Source organism: Peromyscus maniculatus, chromosome 5 (genome assembly GCF_049852395.1).
Source record: "Peromyscus maniculatus bairdii isolate BWxNUB_F1_BW_parent chromosome 5, HU_Pman_BW_mat_3.1, whole genome shotgun sequence".
In the NCBI taxonomy this organism is placed as follows: domain Eukaryota; kingdom Metazoa; phylum Chordata; class Mammalia; order Rodentia; family Cricetidae; genus Peromyscus; species Peromyscus maniculatus.
Window position 1 is genome coordinate 31031199 of NC_134856.1, and position 22783 is coordinate 31053981.

Consider the following 22783-nt stretch of genomic DNA (forward strand, 5'->3'; position numbering starts at 1 on the left):
TCCCATGGAAATAAATGGAAGTTAACTTCACAAATATCCCATTTTTCTGTTGAGCTTTTGATACACACTGAACCATCACCTCAATATGGTTTCATTCAGCTTGTGAGTCTGTGAGTCAGTCACATGTTCTCTGTTTAATAGCTGGTTCATCTGGGTCCAGGTCTGCAGTGAGCTGACACTGTTCATGTGTGAACTGCCCATGTGTTGACTAGTCAGAATTCTGAATCACAATTGGCAACTTGCTATTGACACTGAAAAGGGGAATTTTCACACTATCATTTCTTTCACATTTACAGACCAGAGCAAGTCTAAGACCAGCCCAAATCCAGAGGATAGGGGTGTGGAGTCTATCTCTGGTGAGAGATATTCTGTAATGTGGTGAGGATATTTCAACAAGGAGACTAGAAGTCAGGCTTTTCTAATACTATACCACACCTATTTTATAGTAAGATCTAGGGAGCTACTCTGAGTCCATTTCCAAAGTGTTCATAGAGATGCAGAAGTAGAAATAAGGGAGTATTATATGAGTGAAAGTATCAAAGTATTCAGAAAGACACCTCTATTGGAGGCGACAGGGAGAGATGGAAAAAGCTGAGTGTGGAGAACAAAGTACTGTGACCTCTATTGTGTGGCTTGCTGGGATTTAACTAGGGGTAATGGAGAGTCAAATTGAGAGAAAGAAAATTTGGGCAGAATTCCACAAAAAGTTCTAAGAGTAAAAATTATTACTCTAGTGCTCGCTTCGGCAGCACATATACTAAAATTGGAACGATACAGAGAAGATTAGTATGGCCCCTGCGCAAGGATGACATGCAAATTCGTGAAACATTCCATATTTTTGAAAATAGATTCGTCAGTCAAAGAAAACACTAAAGACAAAAAAGTCGTAACACAAACTGTCCAGGAAATTTGGGACACCATGAAAAGACCAAACCTAAGAATAATAGGGATAAAAGAAGGAGAAGAATACCAACTCAAAGGCACAGAAAATATATTCAACAAAATCATAGAAGAAAACTTTCCTAACCTAAAGAAAGAAATACCTATGAAGATACAAGAAGCTTACAGAACACCGAATAGGCTGGATCCAAAAAGAAAGTCCCCTCGCCACATAATAATCAAAACACTAAACACACAGAACAAAGAAAAAATATTAAGAGCTGTAAGCCGGGCAGTGGTGGCGCACGCCTTTAATCCCAGCACTCGGGAGGCAGAGGCAGGCGGATCTCTGTGAGTTCAAGGCCAGCCTGGACTACCAAGTGAGTCTCAGGAAAGGCGCAAAGCTACACAGAGAAACCCTGTCTCGAAAAACAAAACAAAACAAAACAAAAAAAAAAACAAAACAAAAAACAAAAAACAAAATATTAAGAGCCGCAAAGGAAAAAGACCAAGTAACATATAAAGGCAAACCCATCAGAATAACACCAGACTACTCAATAGAGACTATGAAAGCTAGAAGATCATGGACAAATCTCATGCAGACACTAAGAGACCACGGATGCCAACCCAGACTATTATACCCAGCAAAACTCTCAATCACCATAGGCAGAGTAAACAAAATATTCCAGGATAAAACCAGATTTAATCAATACCTGTCCACAAACCCAGCCCTACAGAAAGCACTAGAAGGGAAAATTCAACCCAAAGAAGCTAAACACATCCATGAAAAATCAAGCAATAGATAATCCCACACCAACATACACCACAGAAGGACAACACAACATAACCACAAAAAATATCAGGAATTAACAATCACTGGTCATTAATATCCATCAATATCAATGGTCTTAACTCACCTATAAAAAGACACAGGCAAACAGAATGGATAAGAAAACAGGACCCATCCATCTGCTGCATACAAGAAACACACCTTAACTTCAAAGACAGACACTACCTCCGAGTAAAGGGCTAGGAAAAGGCTTTCCAAGCAAATGGACCTAAGAAACAAGCTGGTGTAGCTATCCTAATATCTAATAAAATAGACTTCAAACTAAAATCAATCAAAAGAGATCAGGATGGACATTACATATTTATCACGGGAAAAATCCACCAAGATGAAGTCTTGATTCTAAACATTTATGCTCCAAATATGAAAGCACCCACATTCATAAAAGAAACACTACTAAAGTTTAAAACGCACATCAAATCCCACACATTAGTAGTGGGAGATTTTAACACACCACTCTCACCAAAAGATAGATCTACCAGACTGAAACTTAACAAAGAAATAAAGGACCTAACAGAGGTTATGACTCAAATGGACCTAATAGATATCTACAGAATATTTCATCCTAACACAAAAGAATATACCTTCTTCTCAGCACCCCATGGAACCTTCTCAAAAAATGACCACATGCTTGGCCACAAAACAAATCTCAACAGATACAAAAAAATTGGAATAACCTCCTGTATCTTATTAGACCACCATGCCTTAAAGTTAGACCTCAACAACAACAAAAATTATAGAAAACCCACAAACTCATGGAAACTGAATAATGCCCACCTGAAACATCAATGGGTCAAGGAAGAAATAAAGAAAGAAATTACAGATTTCCTAGAATTCAATGAAAATGAAAGTACAACATACCCAAACTTATGGGATACTATGAAAGCAATGCTAAGAGGAAAATTCATAGCTGTAAATGCACACATAAAGAAGATGGAGCAATCCCATACCAAAGAATTAACAGCAAAACTGAAAGCTCTAGAACAAAAAGAAACAAACTCACCCAGGAGAAATAAACACCAGGAAATAATCAAATTGAGGGCTGAAATCAATGAAATAGAAAACAAGAGAACAATACAAAAAATCAATGAAACAAAGAGTTGGTTCTTTGAAAAAATCAACAAGATAGACAAACCCCTAGCCAAATTAACCAAAAGGCAAAGAGAGAGCACCCAAATTCACAAAATCAGAAATGAAAAGGGAGACATAACAACAGACAACGAGGAAATCCAGAGAATCCTCAGATCATACTTCAAAAACCTGTACTCCACAAAAATGGAAAACCAAGAAGAAATGAACAATTTTCTGGATAAATACCACATACCAAAATTAAATCAAGACCAGATAAACCATTTAAATAGACCAATAACCCCTAAAGAAATAGAAACAGTCATCAAAAGTCTCCCAACCAAAAAAAGCCCAGGACCAGATGGTTTCAGTGCAGAATTCTACCAGACTTTCAAAGAAGAACTAATACCAATCCTCTTCAAAGTGTTCCACACAATAGAAACAGAAGGAACACTACCAAACTCTTTTTATGAGGCTACAATTACCCTGATACCCAAACCACATAAAGACGCAACAAAGAAAGAGAACTACAGACCAATCTCCCTCATGAACATTGATGCAAAAATACTCAATAAAATATTGGCAAACCGAATCCATCCAAGAATACATCAAAACAATCATCCATCACGACCAAGTAGGATTCATCCCAGTGATGCAAGGATGGTTCAACATACGAAAATCAGTCAATGTAATACACCATATAAACAAACTGAAAGAAAAAAACCACATGATCATCTCCTTAGATGCTGAAAAAGCCTTTGACAAAATCCAACACCCCTTCATGATAAAGGTCTTAGAAAGATCAGGAATACAAGGAACATTTCTAAACATAATAAAAGCAATTTATAGCAAGCCAACAGCAAACATCAAATTAAATGGAGAGAAACTCAAAGCGATACCACTAAATTCAGGAACAAGACAAGGCTGTCCACTCTCCCTATATTTATTCAATATAGTACTAGAAGTTCTAGCTAAAGCAATAAGACAAAAGAAGGAGATCAAAGGGATACAAATTGGAAAGGAAGAAGTCAAACTTTCACTATTTGCAGATGATATGATAGTATACATATGTCACCCCAAAAACTCTACCAGGCAACTCCTACAGCTGATAAACTCCTTCAGTAAAGTGGCAGGATACAAGATCAACTCAAAAAAATCAGTAGCCCTCCTATACACAAATGATAAAAGGGCTGAGAAAGAAGTCAGAGAAACATCACCCTTTACAATAGCCACAAATAATATAAAATACCTTGGGATAACACTAACTAAACAAGTGAAGGACCTTTTTGACAAGAACTTTAAATCTCTAAAGAAAGAAATTGAAGATATATCAGAAAATGGAAGGATCTCCCATGCTCATGGATAGGTAGGATTAACATAGTAAAAATGGCAATCTTACCAAAAGCAATCTACAGATTCAATGCAATCCCCATCAAAATCCCAACACAATTCTTCACAGACTTGGAAAGAAAAGTACTCAACTTTATATGGCAAAACAAAAGACCCAGGATAGCTAAAATAATCCTATACGATAAAGCAACCTTTAGAGGCATCACAATCCCTGACCTCAAACTCTACTATAGAGCTATAGTAATAAAAACAGCTTGGTACTGGTATAAAAACCGACATACGGACCAATGGAATTGAATTGAAGACCCTGACATTAATCCATGCACATATGAACACTTGGTTTTCTGACAAAGGAGCCAAAACTATACAATGGAAAAAAGAAAGTATCTTCAACAAATGGTGCTGGCATAACTGGATCTCAATATGTAAAAGATTACAAATAGATCCATATCTGTCACCATGCACAAAACTCAAGTCCAAGTGGATCAAAGACCTAAACATAAATCCAGTTACACTAAACTTAATAGAAAAGAAAGTAGGAAGCACTCTTGAACACATTGGCACTGGAGACCATTTCCTAAATAAAACACCAACAGCACAGACCCTGAGCACAACAATTAATAAATGGGACCTCTCAAAACTGAGAAGCTTTTGCAGGGCAAAAGACACAGTCAATAAGACAAAAAGACAGCCAACAAAATGGAAAAACATCTTCACCAACCCCACATCTGACAAAGGATTGATCTCCACAATATATAAAGAACTCAAGTAACTAGGCATCAAAATACTGAACAGTCCAATTAAAAAATGGGCTAAAGAGCTAAACAGAGAATTCACAAAACAAGAACTACAAATGGCTGAAAGACATTTAAAGAAATGCTCAACATCCTTAATCATCAGAGAAATGCAAATCAAAACGACTCTGAGATACCACCTTACACTTGTTAGAACGGCTACGATCAAAAACACCAATGACAAACAATGTTGGAGAGGATGTGGAGCAAAGGGAACACTGCTCCACTGTTGGTGGGAATGTAAACTTGTACACCCACTGTGGAAATCAGTATGGAGGTTTCTCAGAAAATTAGGAATCGAACTACCTCAAGACCCAGCCATCCCACTCTTGGGCATATACCCAAGGAATGCTGATACATGCTCAGCTATGTTCATAGCAGCACTATTTGTAATAGCCAGAACCTGGAAACAACCTAGATGCCCATCAACGGAAGAATGGATGAAAAAAATGTGGTACATATACACAATGGAGTACTACTCAGCAGAGAAAAACAATGAAAGAATGAAATTTGCAGGCAAATGGATGGAACTAGAAAAAATCATCCTGAGTGAGGTAACCCAAACCCAGAAAGACAGTCATGGTATGTACTCACTCATAAGTGGATTCTAGATATAAAATAAAGAACAATCAGATCACAACCCATAGAACCATAGAGGCTATATATATAGCATGGAGGTCCCTAGGACGACTGTGGCTTATAATAAATTTTGGTTTTACTCAATTATTGAAAAAAAATAGCCTAATGAATGGAAACACATGAACTATCAACCAAAAGTTGAGGGGCCCCCAGCTGGATCAGGCCCTCTGAATAGGTGAGACAGTTGATTGGCTTGATCTGTTTGGGAGGCAACTAGGCAGTGGGACCAAGTCCTGTGCTCATTGCATGAGTTGGCTGTTTGAAACCTGGAGCTTATGCAGGGACACTTGGCTCAGTCTGGGAGGAAGGGACTGGACCTGTCTGGACTGAGTCTACCAGGTTGATCGCAGTCCTCGGGGGAGGACTTGTCCTGGAAGAGGTGGGAATAGGGGATAGGCTGGGGGTAAGGGGAAGGGGTGGGAGGGGGGAGAATAGGGGAACCCGTGGCTGATATGTAGAACTGAATGGTATTGTAAAATACTGTAAGGCTGGATCTTTCTTTTGATATTTGTCTACTGATATTTCTAATTTTCAATGTCTTATATCCTTCTTTCTGTATTTTTCAGTCATTGGCCTGATCATAATTGGATCATGCCTGGTGTATTACAATAGCATCCCAATGGGCATAGTTTGGTTGTTGTTTCTCTCCCCTACACAATTCTAAGAAGAAAATAGTGAAAGTACCAACTTGGAATTACATGGCCTTAAAATTTTACTGTTTTAGTTAGACTATCATTATAAGTCAATGACCATTTATTGAGTTCCTGTCATATGCCAGGGGCTGCATGTAAATTACTTATGTTATTTAAAATATCATCCTTCTAACTGCATATATTCTCTTTAACTGTTTAAAAACATGAAACTTTATCTAGTAATTTTTAGGACTCTGTAGCTGACTAAGCAGATGTTTTCTCCCTTTTTAAAGGCACACATGGGAGTGTCAGAGCCATGTAACAAAGCTAGTCAACCGTCTAAAAGCCTAAGATTAAAAAGAAAGAAAAAGTTGAGAAACATCATCAGGCATGGGCCAGTAGAGGCCTCTGGCAAGCAAGTTCCAAAAGACAGGAAACAAGGGTTTTTTGTCAATCCAGGATGCTTGTTCTCTTTCATCTAGAATCCATACTTTAGTAGATACACAAACTAGTAAAAGATTATCTAAGCCCACCATGACCAAAGAGAGGAAGTTTGTTCCTAAGAAATACTTCTCAGCCCGATGTGGTGGTAAACACCTATAATACCAGCATTTGGAATGTGGGGCCAATAAAATTGTGAGTTTAAGGCCAGCCTGGCTACATCATGAGACTTATATTAAAATAAAACCAACCAGGTCTAGAAAGACATCTTGGTTGTTAAAGCCACCTCCTGCCAAGGCTGCCTGCCACTTGAGTTTAATCCCCAGGTACCACATGGTGGAAGGAGATAAGGACAGGTTGTCCTCTCACTCCCATGTGCACAGCATCACACACACACAAACACACACACACACACACACTCTAAATAATTTTTTTGCAAGACAGGGTTTCTCTGTGTATTTTTGGTTCCTGTCCTGGATCTTGCTCTGTAGATCAGGCTGGCCTTGAACTCACAGAGATCTGCCTGGCTCTGCCTCCCGAGTGCTGGGATTTAAATATATTTAATTTTTAAAAAGCCAAACCAACAAATAAACAACAAAACCCACCACTGGGGGAAAATGAGTCTTAAATGCCTTCAGAAAAAAATGGGATATCATTTCTGTTGAAATGTAGAAGTTTCTAAACATTAAATAAACAGATACAGTCTGCTTGCTCTGCATGCTTTCATACATTCGTATAAATGTTGTACTGTGATATTTATTTTAAAACAAATAAAAGATACAGTAAATGTTCCTTACAATTTTGTGATTTTCTTTGTTGCTCTTTTTTTAAGCTGCTGATTTCAAATAATGAAATCATGGGATGGGGATTTATAGGCAAAATTGTTTATCTAGCATACATGATGCCCTGGGTTCAATCCCTAGCACTAAAAAACAAATCCAGATAATGAGAGTTTAATCTTCCTTCACTCAACAAACTATAGTTTCTAGAAATACAGACTATTCTCCATGGACAATGCATTTTTTTTTCTACTGACTTTCTTCTTTCTACAAAATATTTCTTCAACTTTTACCTACTTCAGGGAATTTTCTTGAGAAGTTTAGGCTACAAAAATGCTTTAATTTTATATTACATTTTTAACAATATCTACTTCTGTAGATTTTAGATTTCATATGATAGTAGCTTGTTTCTGTGTCCATTTTTATCTTAATAAAAGAACTACCATGATTCCAAGAAGGGGAGAATTTCCCCAGGTTCACAACTAGTGGAGGAACCATTATTACTGCCAATCAAGGAACTTCCTTCTCAGTCATCAGCTTCCATCTCTTTAGTGTCCCTGGATGTTACTATGTCCTCCCTGTGTTCTATTTAAATTAATTTTATTGGTACATACTTTCCACTGTTCTTTATTAAAGTGCCCTATGCCTGTTCTTTATTGAAGTGCTCCAGTCCCCAGATTCATATGCTGAAGTCACAACCCACAATATGTAACTGTGTTTGGAAATTAGGTGTTTTAAAGAGATGAGTGCATTAAAATGAAGGTGTTAAAATGGAGGGAGACATAAGCAGAAGATTAATATTCTGATAGAGACACCAGAAGCACACACACACACACACACACACACACACACACACACACACACACACACACACACAAACACACACACAAGAGATGAGCCAAGGAGACAATGATCTGGAGAAAGCATACCTGCTAGCACCTTGATTTTGGGATTCTGACTTCTAGATGTCACACTTTGTTGTTTCAGTGGCTGTTTGTAAAAGTCAACTATGGCCCTAGAAAGTTACGTGTACCTCCATTCTGGAGGTGTGCTTGTTACTCTTCCAGTGAGCCTATTCTCATTTCCTGGTAGGTTCTGTTTCAATATAAAAGTTTCAATATTCTAGGGGAATCTTCAGTAATCAGAAATGAAGCACATATGAGCCTCAGCCATATCATTCTTTTCTTCGAGATTTATCCACATAGTGATCTCTGCACTAAAACAAGTCACTTTTCCAGGTAAGGAAATGGTAAGAAAAGAGGAAATTTGATCAAGCAAGTGTTACTGTACATCACAATATTGTCACTTAAGGCTCTCAGGCCACCCAAGATACACTTTAAGGAGTCATTGCAATATTTGAATATTTATCCGAAGGTGGAGGCGTTGAGTCAGAGTGCCATGGGTCCTGTGTGGCCACAACATTGCTACAAAAATAGCATTTCTGCCATCTGGCCTGGGTTCTCCTTTTTCACCTTAAAAGGACACTATTCCACCAAGGGGTTAGCTTCCCAGTCTAAAAACAAAAAGAAGTTACATAGCAAAATGCTAAGCCATGCACGATGCTTAAGTCTGTTTAGCTTCCTTTTTGTCTGCCAGTCTTTACTAAATTTTGACCATTTTTGAAGCACAGTGTACACTTTTCCTTCCAGCCTGTAGAACACAGGGTCATTCCCCTAAGAAGAATGAGTTTTTTAAATACAGGGAATGGATGAGACATGGTATAATGGTTCTTAGTCTATCAAAGTGCTGGCAACAAGTTTAGAAGGGAAATAACTCAAAGCCATGTACACCTGTCACACAGGAGTCAACTGATGTGCCAAATAGTTGACAGAATGGTGATGAATGATCTATTTGAATATTTAGAAAACATTTTTTAAAATCCTTTTTTCTGATAGCTGTCCAGCACACAGACAAAGCACAACCTGATGGATTTGAGCCACAGTTTAGACAAAAGACATCTTGTGGCTTATCACACATACTCATAGTGGTAGTTAGAGGGAAGGCAAATTGTTTACAGGAACCTGTGGTTGACCTGGGTGCCCTTCTGGTCCATTGAGAGCCCCAGTGAGGCTCAGGGCAGGGCAGGAAAACTATAAAGAAGCAGAGACAGCTGTGCCCACTTCTGTTGCTGTCATCACTGGGGTTCACGTCCGCTGTGGAAACTCAGCAAAATAAACTCTGAGCTACCACAGCCCACCACTCTTCCCTGCAGCCCATCTCATTTCCAGCCCAAGCTTCAACAAAGAACTATTCAGGTGACAACTTGTAAACAGAACAGGAACCAAGACCAGAAATGGACTTCAGAATTAAATCTCGGATCTTTCCCAAACACCAAAACTGTCTCTAAAGAGTTGGAGGAGGATTTGGGGTTACAGTGAGAAGTGTCTTTCCACTTAAGACATTTTTAATTAAAAATTCTTCTTGCAAATGCCCCTAAGTATGTCCTTTCCTCTGCTAGGTCACGGTCAAATCCAAGAATGAGTAAACTTTGGTCAGCTGAATCCACTTTTCTTCTCTGATCTGCCTGTGGAAGGTGACAGATAAGAGCACCCAGCAATACTCAAGACCTGAAATCTAACTAACATCTTTTCTGCTCTGTAGACCTCATTAATATGGAGAAGACCACAGTCAGAGGGAGGATTATGTTCTGAAAGGGAGAGAAACATGGAGCTGCCCTCTCTGTCTTAAAGCTTCAGGTGCATATAAATAATTCAAAATGTGCATTATTAACTTGTTCATAAAGTTAACTTTTGTTAGAAATTCAGTACTCCACTATATATGGAAAAATAAAAAACCCTTTTCTCAAAGATAGTTGGAAAACAGAGTTCAATAGTTGGATTCATTCTCAAAAAAGAACCATTAAATCTCTGAGGTATTTGTATTATAACAACAACAATAATAATAATAATAATAATAATAAGGGATTTACTACATTTTATTCCTTCTTAGAGATTTTAGATTATGATTTAAACATTACTTAATTAATACATGAACCAAAGCCTTACAGTGCACCATTGATTGATATGAATAATTTTATTTAACAATTAACCATCCTTAATAATAAAGAAGTAAAAGAAATTAGGAAACATGACCCATTAGAGATGGCTATAAATGAAGACGTATACTCTCTCCTCCCTACATGTCCCTTCCTCTGAACAGCAGCGTAATCAGACAGGAGAGAGTAAATTGTCACCTTTCATTCAGCAGTTTGTTGTGTACATTTTCGAAAACAGGCTGTAAAGACCTCATTATTTTTAGCCACCACATACTACTTTGCAATATTGATTGTAGCAAAATTTATTCACAATCCCTAATGATGAAAATTTAATATTTTTCAAATTTCTGTCTTTGAAAGAAAATTTGCACATTTTTATATTCAAGCATATATACACTGAATTGTAGCACATATTCATAAGAATGATACATTGATATTTGCACATTCATGTATGTTGCAGTTTTTATCCAGATGTTTATGTTAAATTAATGTATAACCTAAACAGCGAAAGTGAGAATCCCAGCACTACTCATAGTAGTTAATGTCATTTTTACTCTTTCCAAAGGGAGGTAAAAAAATTACAACTCTTGGTTATTTAATTTTTGTTTAGTGAAACTAAACATGTTTTATTTGGAGTAGGTGTTTGTAAGTTGTGTGTCTTTGTTCATTTTAATGTATAAGATATCCTTTTACTGAAGGCTATCATTACCATAAAAGGACAGAAACTCTGTCATTTACCACAGCATGGAGGACATTAAGGTAGCAAAGCACAGAAGGACAAATACATGTAATCTCACCTATATGTGAAGTACGAAACTGTTGAACTCATAGAAGAAAAGTGTATATTAGTTGGTCTCAGAGTAGGCAACAGAAGTGGGGAGATACTAAAGGAGAAATAAGTTCAAAGGGTCCACTGTACGACTTGGTGAGTCCAGTTGGTAACAATGCATTGTGAATTTGATAATTGCTAAGAAAGATTTTAATATCATGAAAGAATACATTCCTATCCAAGTTTAGAAAGTGGTTTATCCTTTTTTTATGACTTGGGTGTTTAGGGAAAGATGTTTCCTAGGTCAAAATTTTCATTATATCAGTGAGTTTCACCCAAAGGCATTTGTGGTTGCATTTTTTTTTTGTTTTTTGTTTTTTGTTTTTTCGAGACAGGGTTTCTCTATGTACTTTTGGTGCCTGTCCTGGATCTCACTCTGTAGACCTGGCTGGCCTCAAACTCACAGAGATCCACCTGTCTCTGCCTCCCAAGTGCTGGGATTAAAGGCCTGCATTAAAAAAAAACATTTAAACCTTTACCTGGAATCCATTATAGTTATAAGTATCCTAATTTTATGTTAAATGACTATCAGTGGTTGAATAATCATCATTTCCACAGTGGTTTGACATGCTGTCTTTATCTTATAGTAAATGACAACAAATATTTTGACATCTTTATTAATTATTTTCCATCATTGGATTATTTCTCCTTTTACTTCTTAAATTTTTTTATTTTTAATCTATTCTTCTTTCACACAATACATCCCAACCACAGTTTCCTCTCCCTCCACTCCTCTCCTGTCTCCCTCTCCCCTTGGTCTTCTCCTTCTTTGTTTCTTTTCAGTAAAGAGCAGATCTCCAAGGGCTATCAACCAGACATGGCATAACAAGATACAATAAGACCAGGCACAAACCCTCATGTCAAGGCTGGACAAGACAAGACAACCCAGTAGGAGCAAAGGGGTCCCAACAGCAGGCAAAAGAGTCAGAGACACCGCGACTCCCACTTGTTGGTGTCTCAACAAGAATACAAAGCTAAACAACCATAACATATTTGCAGAGGACCTAGCTCAGCCCCATGCAGGCTCTGTGATTGCCAGTTTAGTCTCTGTGAGCCCCTGTGAGCCCTGGTTAATTAACTCTGTTGGCTGTATTTTAGCAGTTATATATGTATGAGTGTTTGCCTGCATGTATATGTGTACCACATGATTGCAGTGCACATGGATCCATTAGAGAGTAATGGATCCCTAGAACTTGAATTACTATTGTGAGCTTCCATGTTCATGCTTGGTCTATGAGCTGGGTCCTCTGAAAGAGGAGCCCGTACTCTTAACCACTGAGCCATCTCTCCAGCCCCTATCTATTCCTCTTCTGGGTCATTGTTTTAATTATTGTAGATCCATAGAAAAGATTTAAAATCTGAAGTGGATATTTTCTTCTGATTATTCTTTCTTTTAAGTATTTTTCTCAACCTAGCCACAGATATTTACAGACCTAAATAACATTTAGAAACTCTTTTAAGAAATATGTTTTGATTCCTATTGTGGTTTCACGTATTGTAGGAATATTTAAGAATGTATACAATGACAATATTAGGACTTCGGATATAACTCTGGCTGTTTTCCCCACTCAAACATTTGTTCTCATGTCTCACATTGTTCTGTTAAATACTTTTCTCCTTGCTTTACCCAAACACATAGAAGCATCTTAAGAGGTGAAGGACTTATTTAGGCTCAGAGTTTTAGGATATAGTTTGCCATGGGGGTAGGGGCTGTTCACTGGCTGTGGCATCAAGAACACCAGGTTGCTTGTTTACATGTCCATATATTGTAAGCAGATATAAGGTAATACTGCTAGATATAGAAGAGCTACTGGCAACTAATGTCTAATAAAAGTGGGAGAATCAGTCTTTCCCAGAGATGAGCTCCCTAATTGGCTATCCAATACCCAGTGGACAGCCCTAATTAGATATAATATAATATAATAAATATAATTGATATAGTATAATATAATATAATATAATATAATATAATATAATATAATATAATATAATATAATATATAATATAATTAATATAATTAATATAACATAACAAAGATAACATAACATAATATAATATAATATATATTAACAGCAATAAATAGACTCAGCAGATTGTATTTATGTATTTAAGTGTGTGTGTGTATGTGTGTGACTGTAAAACAATAATAATTTTAAAAAGAGGAATGAATATGAGGATGAGGGAGGACATGGGATGTGGAAGGAGAAATGAGGATAAGAAGGAGGGGAAATTATGCAAATACAGTACACATATCTAAAAACTTGAAAAATATTGTTAAAACAATCAAAAAGCAATGCTGACTGCCACTTGGCTTGCTTTCTTCTTTCCTCTTTTAATTCCATCTCTACTCACGTTCTCTGGATCTGTGCTACCCGTGTTGAGACAGACAGGGCTTCCTCTTAGTTAATTCTCTCCAGAAACTCTGACAGCATACCAAAGGTTCCCTCACTGACCCAATCCAATCAACAATGGAGATTAAACATTATAATCATTTCCTTGAAAGAGGCGTTTTATGTTTATTAATCAAAACTTATGTGGTGTTTTTAACTTTTTTCACTAAAATGATTTTAATTCAATAATCTTTAGTAATTGATTGTTAACTCAGATATCAGTGAACACTGATACCCAGCTACGTTTGAAAAAGACAACTCTGCTCTGTTGTGTTTTCCCCTTCCAGATAGGTGGCCATAATGCCGTCTGCATTTGACCCACTTGCGTGTAAACCTCAAGAGTCTAGCCAAGTCACCCTCTTGCCACTGTGTCATAAGAAGCATGGCTGGCCCTTAGAAGGTGCTTAGTATATGCCATGGGACAAATAAGGTACTGACATCTCCCATGTTGTACCAATGCCCCCCACATTTCATTAGTCTTGAACATTTGCAATAGCAGTTGGGAACCCGTGTTGCATTTCTTGGATTCAGTGTCTCCCTCTTCACCATAAATCTTTTAATTGAAATACAGAATTTTTCATGTAAATGAAACTTCTATCTCTTCTTATTTTTAAAGATGTTTTCTTTTTGAATCAGCAATGGGTAATTAAATTTTCAAATGTCATATCAACATATGTTGAAGACATCATTTGTTTTTTCCTCCTTTGACTTATTAATATGCTAGATATTATTAATGCATTTTAAAATATTGAATCAGTTTTTGTATCCTGGATGGAATCCCACTTGGCCATAGTGAATTATTCTTCCAGTGTACTGCTGACTTCTATGTTCTAATGCTTTATTTAGGAATGTTCATCTATATTTCTAAGTGAGATTAGTCTTCAGTTACTTTTTTGGATCAGAATTATTGGCCTCAGACAAAGGGATTGGAAGTTCCCTTTCCTGTGTTGCAGAACATTGCAAGGTAGAAGTCCTTTTCTTTCCCCATTTGTACCAAATTTCAATTGTATAACATACTTTTCCTCTCTAGACACCAAATGTTTATTTTTATAAGTCCTGTTGATATAAACATAAGGCGCATATTATTAAAGATCATGATCAAACGATCATGTGTTTTCTATACTTAAAACATTTAAAGAAATATCCCCTAATAACTGTTTATCATTTAACTTTGCTACATATGTTGTAATTTCTTTGAAAGTTTGTCCATTACTATTAGAGAGAGCAGTGTAAGGTAAAATAAGAAGGGAGTTTAAGGGCTGATACAAAGTTGCCCCAAATGCTGACATTGTGCCACTTTGTTGGTGAACTTGGTGTTACTCAAAACAGTACAGATGCAGAAACTTGATTTAACTGGTAATAATTAATGTAATTAACATCAGCTACTGATACATAATTTGAAATTGAATTTTTATTAACTTACATTTATGCAAATTAAAAACCTTGGTGGAGATGAAGTTAGAAGGAGTAAAGGCAGGTTTGCAACACAGCAAAGCCTTTACTAGAGACCAGGGTAACTTTACTTAGTCTTTGACTGGAGACAAATGCCACACCCTTAACAAAGCAATAATAACTCCTGGTGTTACATTATTCCAGAAAACTGAACTTCTGATAAATACAACAGAATTTTGTTGCTGTAATATAATATAAGGGTAGCTTTTAAAAAAAAATGAGATCTGGATAACTTCTGCTGAAAATGCCTCTATAGATTTATATGGAACATTAATTAGTTAATTATAAATTGAGAAAAGTATAGTCCTTCAAAAGCATCATTTATGCTTTGAACTAATTCTAGTCTTTGTATTTTTATTCTGATATGGTGTTACAAATGAGGTTAAGAAAATTACATACATACATATATACACACACATTTACATAATGCTTTAAAATTATTACAGGGGTTGGGGATTTGCCTCAGTGGTAGAACAGTTGCCTAGCAAGCTCAAGGCCCTGGGTTCGGTCCTCAGCTCTGGAAAAAAAAGATAAAATTATTATAAGAAAATGCATTTGTTTAATTTGCCCTTACTTAGTGGTATTTATTTATTTAGATTGTGCCTAGCTATATTTATTCCTCAAATTGACTTTGAACTCATGATCCTCCTGCCGTGGTCTCTTGAATGCTAGTCTTACAGATGCATACACCGGGTTCATCTAAATTTTATTATTTTTATTTTTTACAAGAATCACTTTGGATTTATTCTACATTTAGAGAATACAAGAGGGATTTAAAGAAAACTTGGAGGTATACTGAGGAGTACAGAGGAGGGCATAATAGATGCTCCTGCCTTAAACAGGGCAGTTTATGAACCTCTTCTGGTAATCAGAAAAAAAAATCAAGCTCAGATAGATACTTGCCATTTTCAGCCCTGTCCTTAACTTCTTAGGATAAGAGGAAGATTAGAGATTGAGTTTATCAACAGTGGGTTGGTGACCATATCTATGGCTGGAAGCTGCTATATCCCAATATAACAAGGATAGATATTGCCCTCAGACACTTTTGGTCCTGAACTTAAGTGCCTATTGATCTAACTGGATGCCTGTTGTAAAATTCTCCTTGAGTTCTGTTTGCTGATACCAAGTAAATTACCAAGCCTGAAGAGGAGATAATGGGAACCTCTATTTACAATTAATGAATCTGATTCAGTGGGCAACCTAAGACTTACAACTGATCTCTAAAGTTAAGGGAAAGTCTTATGGATCTCGTCCTTTGAACCGTATCTTCTAAATAAACTCCCCCTAATTAGTATCAGAGTTTCATTGTATTATTGGTAACTAATGTGTATTCGACAGTTGAAGAAATACCACATATGTAGTGACAGGTGGTAAAATACTTTTCAGGTATTCATTTATTATTTCCTTGAAGAACACAAAATGGGATATAACTTAATAGGAACTAAGTTACATGAGATAATTCTATAGCACTCCGTGTACTGAAAGTCTATGATAGAGCATTGGATACAGTCCAAAGTAGAGTTTAGTTAAGTATGTATAAGATCAGGTTTTGGTCTCCAACAGAGAGAGATGGGATCAGAGATATAGATCTGACAGAGACAAGCATACACACACACACATACACACACACACACACACACACACACACACACACGAAGACAGAGAGAGAATGAGAGATTAAGAATAGTCTATAGCCCAAAATCAAACAATAACTGTAAGAATACCAAAATAAGCTTTTCCTATACCTAGTATCTTGTACCAAATAGCAATCTTTTTTCCCTCTTTCATATATATATATATATATATATATATATATATATATATATATATATATATATATATATTTGGTTCTGTTCCCGAAACACAGAGTATTTTATTTAACTTATCAATTTCAGGATCAGAGATCAAGCATATTTGGGTATGTATATTGAAATGGATCACACTTGTAGACTATAAGATTCCAAACTATTATTTGGGGAAAGGTACTCAGAAGGCAAACCAACATGAACTTCAAATAAGTGTGTCACTGATTTGCATTGCAAGTATGGTGTGGGTTTCAATTAAGCAGTGATGTTATATCTTTGAGAGCCTGAATATCTTTCTGAAATGTATAATCATGAGGAGAATTTTATCTTGCAGAAAGGTCTTTGGAGATTGTTTTATGCTTCCATTGGTGTGCACAAGTATTATTATGTTATGTATAATATATAGTATATAGTATATATACCATATATATGGTATAGAAGTACATGACAATCACATCTTTGCTCCTTCTTAATGCAAAAAAAAATCATTTGGATTCAAATATTTTTCTCTGGTAGTTTATGCTAGAGGATCCATCCTTGGCTCCTCAATCTTCCTAGAAAATAGTTTGTGAGTTTTCATCTGTAATAACATAAATGTAAAACATTTTCCTTTAGTAGAATTTCTGAGGCATAATTTTAGATTAAAAAGAAATACTTTAAGCTTAGTATTTTTAATTTTCAATGAACTTTTAAATATAATGTAAACATGCCATGTGAATCTCTTAAGTGTAACATATAATTTTTTGGACATGCAAAAATTTTAAATTAAATCTGTTTCAGCTCTACTTATTCAATGTGTTGATAAAAGCTTTTTATATGGCAAGAATATTATGTATTTAGAAATAGAATTCTAAATAAGATTTTAAATTAGCTAGACTGCTTCTACTTGTGCAATTAGCCAACAGCATACAAAACAACATAAGCATTGTTCAAAGAAAATGAATATATCTAAGAAGGAAACATATGTGATTTCATGATGGTTTTACATTGGAAGATAAATGAGTTAATTGATTTCTTAATAAATTAGAAGCCATCTTTCCAGTCACTATTACCTTCCTCCTCCTCTATTCTATATTGCCAATATACATGTTAAATGTAGTGCCAGAGATCTGCAAACATGCAAGCAGGTGTTGATGTTAAAATTAGAGCAGGAAAAAAATTGTACAGGCCATCTCACACCACAGCACATCAGCATAAAACACAAGGACATACAAGTCTGTTTGAATGTGTGCATTCGAGGAGGAGGAGTCATGGGAAATCAACTTGTGATTGTATTGTTCATATCTACATAAATTAATCATGATGAGCATTCATATATGTAAGTGGACACATAATGACTTCAGGTGAAAAGGAAAATAGACTAGTGTACTAATTAGTGTCTTCAAAGACGTGTGTGTGTGTGTGTGTGTGCGTGTGTAAGAAAGAGAACAAAAGGCAAATATAGAAGCAATGTTTTAAAAGTAATTATTTCTCACTAGCAATTTCTACTGTCCTACTCTCTGCAGACAAGTGGATTACTTTCTGAAATTATTAATTTACCAAATTCAAGGCAAACCATAGGCTATTGGGTATTTGCCTAAATGCTTTTAGAGGGCAGTAGGACTCGAAATATAAGAAAGAACATGCTTGCTCTTGGAATTCTTCCTCAAATTGGGTTACCTGGTCCAGCCTCGATATGAGGGTTTTCCCTTGTCTTATTGTGTCTTGTTTTGTCATGTTTGGGTGTTGTCTCTTGAAGCCTGCTCCTTTCTTAAGGGAAACTGGGAAGAAGTGGATCTGGAGTAGAGGAGAGGTTGGTGGGAAGAGCTGAGAGGTATGGAGAGGGGAAACTGTGGCCAGGACGCATTGTATGGGAGAAGAACCAATTTTCAATCAAGTACAGACTAATCATTATAATATGGAACTCAGGAAGGTTTTAATTACTTAAAATAAAATATAAATATAAACATCAAACTGAAATGTAATATTTTCTGTAGATTTATATTATTCTAATTTATGTGTGTGAATGTTTACTCTAAATATCTTTAGATAAGGTGAATCTTATTTTAAAAAGCCTTGTAGCCGGGCGGTGGTGGCGCACGCCTTTAATCCCAGCACTCGGGAGGCAGAGGCAGGCGAATCTCTGTGAGTTCGAGGCCAGCCTGGTCTACCAAGTGAGTTCCAGGAAAGGCGCAAAGCTACACAAAGAAACCCTGTCTCGAAAAACCAAAAAAAAAAAATAAAAAAAAAAAATAAATAAAAAGCCTTGTGTAAGTACTGGAGAGATTCTACATGCTTCTACGAATTTTCATGAAGAAAATTAACAGTACTTAAACACAGAAAAAGCATGCCATTTGTTTTCCCCCCTCTGAGCATTTAATCCAAAATTAGGAAAAAATACACAAGTGTTTGGTTGGTTCAGTGTTCATAAAAGATAGTGTTTTATTTTTAACATACAGTTCTTCCACTGATACCAGACCTGGCAGCTTTTCAGAAATTCATAGAAAATTCAGCAAATGTGAATCAGGTTTTCGTGCAGATCTCCATTAAACTCAGACTGACTCCAGAATCAGTGTGACATTAGCAAAAGGACTCTGCTGTCTGTGACCGCAGGCACGCTGCTCAGTTAGGCTGCTGGGATCTTTGCCTTATGCAAAATATAGTAAAACGAAAAGAAAGAAAGAACCGACATCTTTCCAGTGGACACACACTTCATTAAGTTCAGGAACACCAACTCCCTCATTCATTATAGTCACCAAATATGAAAGTGTTAGAACTTTGTCAATCATGTTGAAATGGCTTTTGTTTCTGATGTTGCCCATGTTACTGTTCTAGAACTTTCTCAGAATTATTTGCTTTCTGATGAAATGAATACAGCACAGCAAAAACCTGAAAACTTATCCCAGCAACCATACTTGTTTCCTCTCCTCAAATTTCAAAAATAACCCTGTAACATGATACTTACTCGTATTTTCAAAAGTGTCATTTCCCACTAGATGACCTGTAGTCAAGGTCCTGGTCTCTCAATTGCATGATAAGAATTGTCTTCAGATGAAACAGGCCATATGTCTCCTGGTGTGGGAGACTAAAGGACACAAGCAACTCAGAGGGAAGGGAGAAGCAGGGGCAGAGGCACCACTGAGCTGCATCCCAAGAGGATGTCATAACAGATTTTGGGAAAGATGATCCAAGTCACAGGGAAATATTTAGCTAGTGGAAGGAGAATATTTTTTCCAGCCATGAAGCTGTTTAACATTTACTTCTATGGAGTGAAAAGTTTATAGGGGGGATTCTTTGCCTTTTCTGCAAAGAAAATTCCCTGAGGATGCCTCTTCAACCCTTATTTTAAAATACACTGAATCTTGGGATGGTAATGATTTCATTGCTTTTATAGGAATCTATCACTTTTTTTCAAGTTTTGAGTATGTAAATTATTTATTTGCCCCAACTAAGTAGAGCAATATCTACAGATATTATTAAACAGGTATTTCTGTATTTTGGAGTTAATGATATATAACAATATATAACATTTTCCCTGTATGTCATTACATTGAACATGCAATTATGAAGAAAGATAACATTGGTGACTTGAAAATGACTTTTAAACCCTGAGCACAAACACGTCTATAGTAGTGATCCTCATTAGGTACCTTCCATTAGAGTTGGTAATATGTAGTGTTTCTTACAATTGCCAATGGAAGGTCTTCACCTCTTAAGTCAATTAACACTAATCAAGTGTCTTCTCCATATAAAACACAACACTAGGTGATGGTGAAACAGGAGTAATCAAGAAAAGTTTCTATAAAATATAATGTCATACAACTATCATTTTAATGAGCTAAAAAAAAACCTATTACAAACAGGTATTTATTCAGTTCCTATATGTCCCAGAAACTGGACCTAGTTGCTGAAAATTTAAGAGTAGATAATAAAGACATGATTTCTGACCTCCCATAATATTGTACAGTAAGAAGAAGTTGAATAATAACAACAGCATGAAACATGATCAATTCTGAAGGGGAGTAAAGGGGAGAAATGGTAAATTCGTTTTCTGGTCTGGGACATCCATCTGCTTCTGCCTTTAAACCTTAGTAATCTGAACACAAAGATCACTGACTTAAGGAAAGGCAGTGTGTATCATAATAAGCACATACACTCTCTTCCTCTTACAAAGGGACATGAAGACATTTACCAGAGAAGCTCTGTCGTAAAGATTGTTGTAGACATAGTTGTAGCCAAGGCTTGTATCCAGAGCACAGTGACTTTAACTGTGGGTGGCGATCCCATATAGGATCATGGAACTGAACGTGGTGGTTTGTGAAATATTTAACAAAAGTAAAATTTTCTGAATATCCAATGAACAAAAATTAATTCAAAACACATAATATATCTGAGGTGTGTCTGGGAGTTCTTTCCCGTGTTGCATTACATGACTTCACTGCAGCCTCTATTTCGGTATACAGTTTTGTGCCCTGCATGCTGTCACACCTCCAGTCAACAAATTCTGCTTGAGAGGCCTCAGTTCAGACTTGATAGTGTTATACGTTGCAAATTATAGTGTTCTAATGAAGACACAAAGTTTTCTGTTCTTACAGAAGCTTAATGGTTTAATTATGAAAAACAAAGACTTTTAATATTTCTTTACATCATTCCTCAAAATATGTTAAGTTGGTATAGATTTGGATTGGGTTAGAATGTTTCATTTTAAAAATTTTTATTTGGGTTGATAACTTGACTTTAATTTAATAATCATTCAGTGAATTTTGGTTTATGGTTACAAAAGTATCTCCAAAGTTTTCTGAAATCGTCCTAAATATACTTGAGCCATTTTTTACTATGTATTCATATGAAGAGGCATTCTTAGCATTAATGATTATAAAAATCAAAGCACTAAGCAACTGTAAAAATGTTATATCTTCCTTATTTTGCAGTATCAACCATTTAGTCAAGATTTAACTCTTTCTGTAAAAATAAGCACATCTACCTCATTGTTTTAGCCTTTAAAACGGGGTGAATTTTTATATACATCAAAAATTGTTTCAAAAAAACCTTATGAATTTTTATCAGTAAACATTTGATTTATATACTTATGTTGTATATCCATATGCTCAGGATTGTTTAAGAGGTAGGAAGAGAGCTGGAGTGGAGAAAAGTTTAAAATCCCTAACCTAGATGACTCAAATGTCCCCATAGTGCACTGCGGGGTACTGGAAGATTACTGACAAATGAATTTCACAAACCTGCTCAGAGATGAACTAGTGTGGAGACCATCAACAGCTTAGAGATTGCAGGGATCAGTTATCTAACCTGCACACTGACAAGCATAGCGATACACAGGAAAAAAAGAGAGAGAAAGCCCAACTACAGGAAAAATAAAGCTCTTAGACCCAACCAGAGTCATTAACAAACAAGAACAAATTTATGGTAGTATGCCCGAGATCAGTGCCCACTTCAAATATTATAAATGAAGCAGGGTAAGAAGTGCTTCTGGTCATAATTTGATCATGTTCACCAATTTTCACATTAAACATAGATGAATGGTGATAGATGATAGTCAACCACTAAAAATGTCTGTCAACAGTAGTCTTGAAGCCAAATATAGCTGCTGAGAAATGTTGGAATCACCAACATGGCTTTTGGAAACATGTGACTATTGAGCAGGCAAGTATAATTTTTAGCTCTGTGATGGAAAGGGTTCTGAAGTGATCTTTAGTCACCTGGCGTGTGCCACAGGATCCATTCTTGACTCTATCTGAGGGCTAAGAATAATTGCCTTATGCCATGCGACCACCTTTACATAATTTACACTTTAGATTCTGGAGACAGCACATATGTTCCACAATTTTCACCAACCCATTTATCAAGGCACTTAGAACTGGGGGAAAGGGGTCCTGAAGCAGACAC

At 36.2% G+C, this 22783-nt stretch overlaps 1 non-coding gene and 1 pseudogene across 1 annotated transcript; one reads left to right on the forward strand and one right to left on the reverse strand.

The window, feature by feature from the left end:
* Positions 1-22783, reverse strand: part of LOC143273515 (non-histone chromosomal protein HMG-14 pseudogene) — an 83931-nt pseudogene that overhangs the window by 17250 nt on the left and 43898 nt on the right.
* On the forward strand, positions 734-840 carry LOC121829946 (U6 spliceosomal RNA). The gene has a single exon (XR_006072985.1). It is a non-coding gene; the product is annotated as a U6 spliceosomal RNA (small nuclear RNA).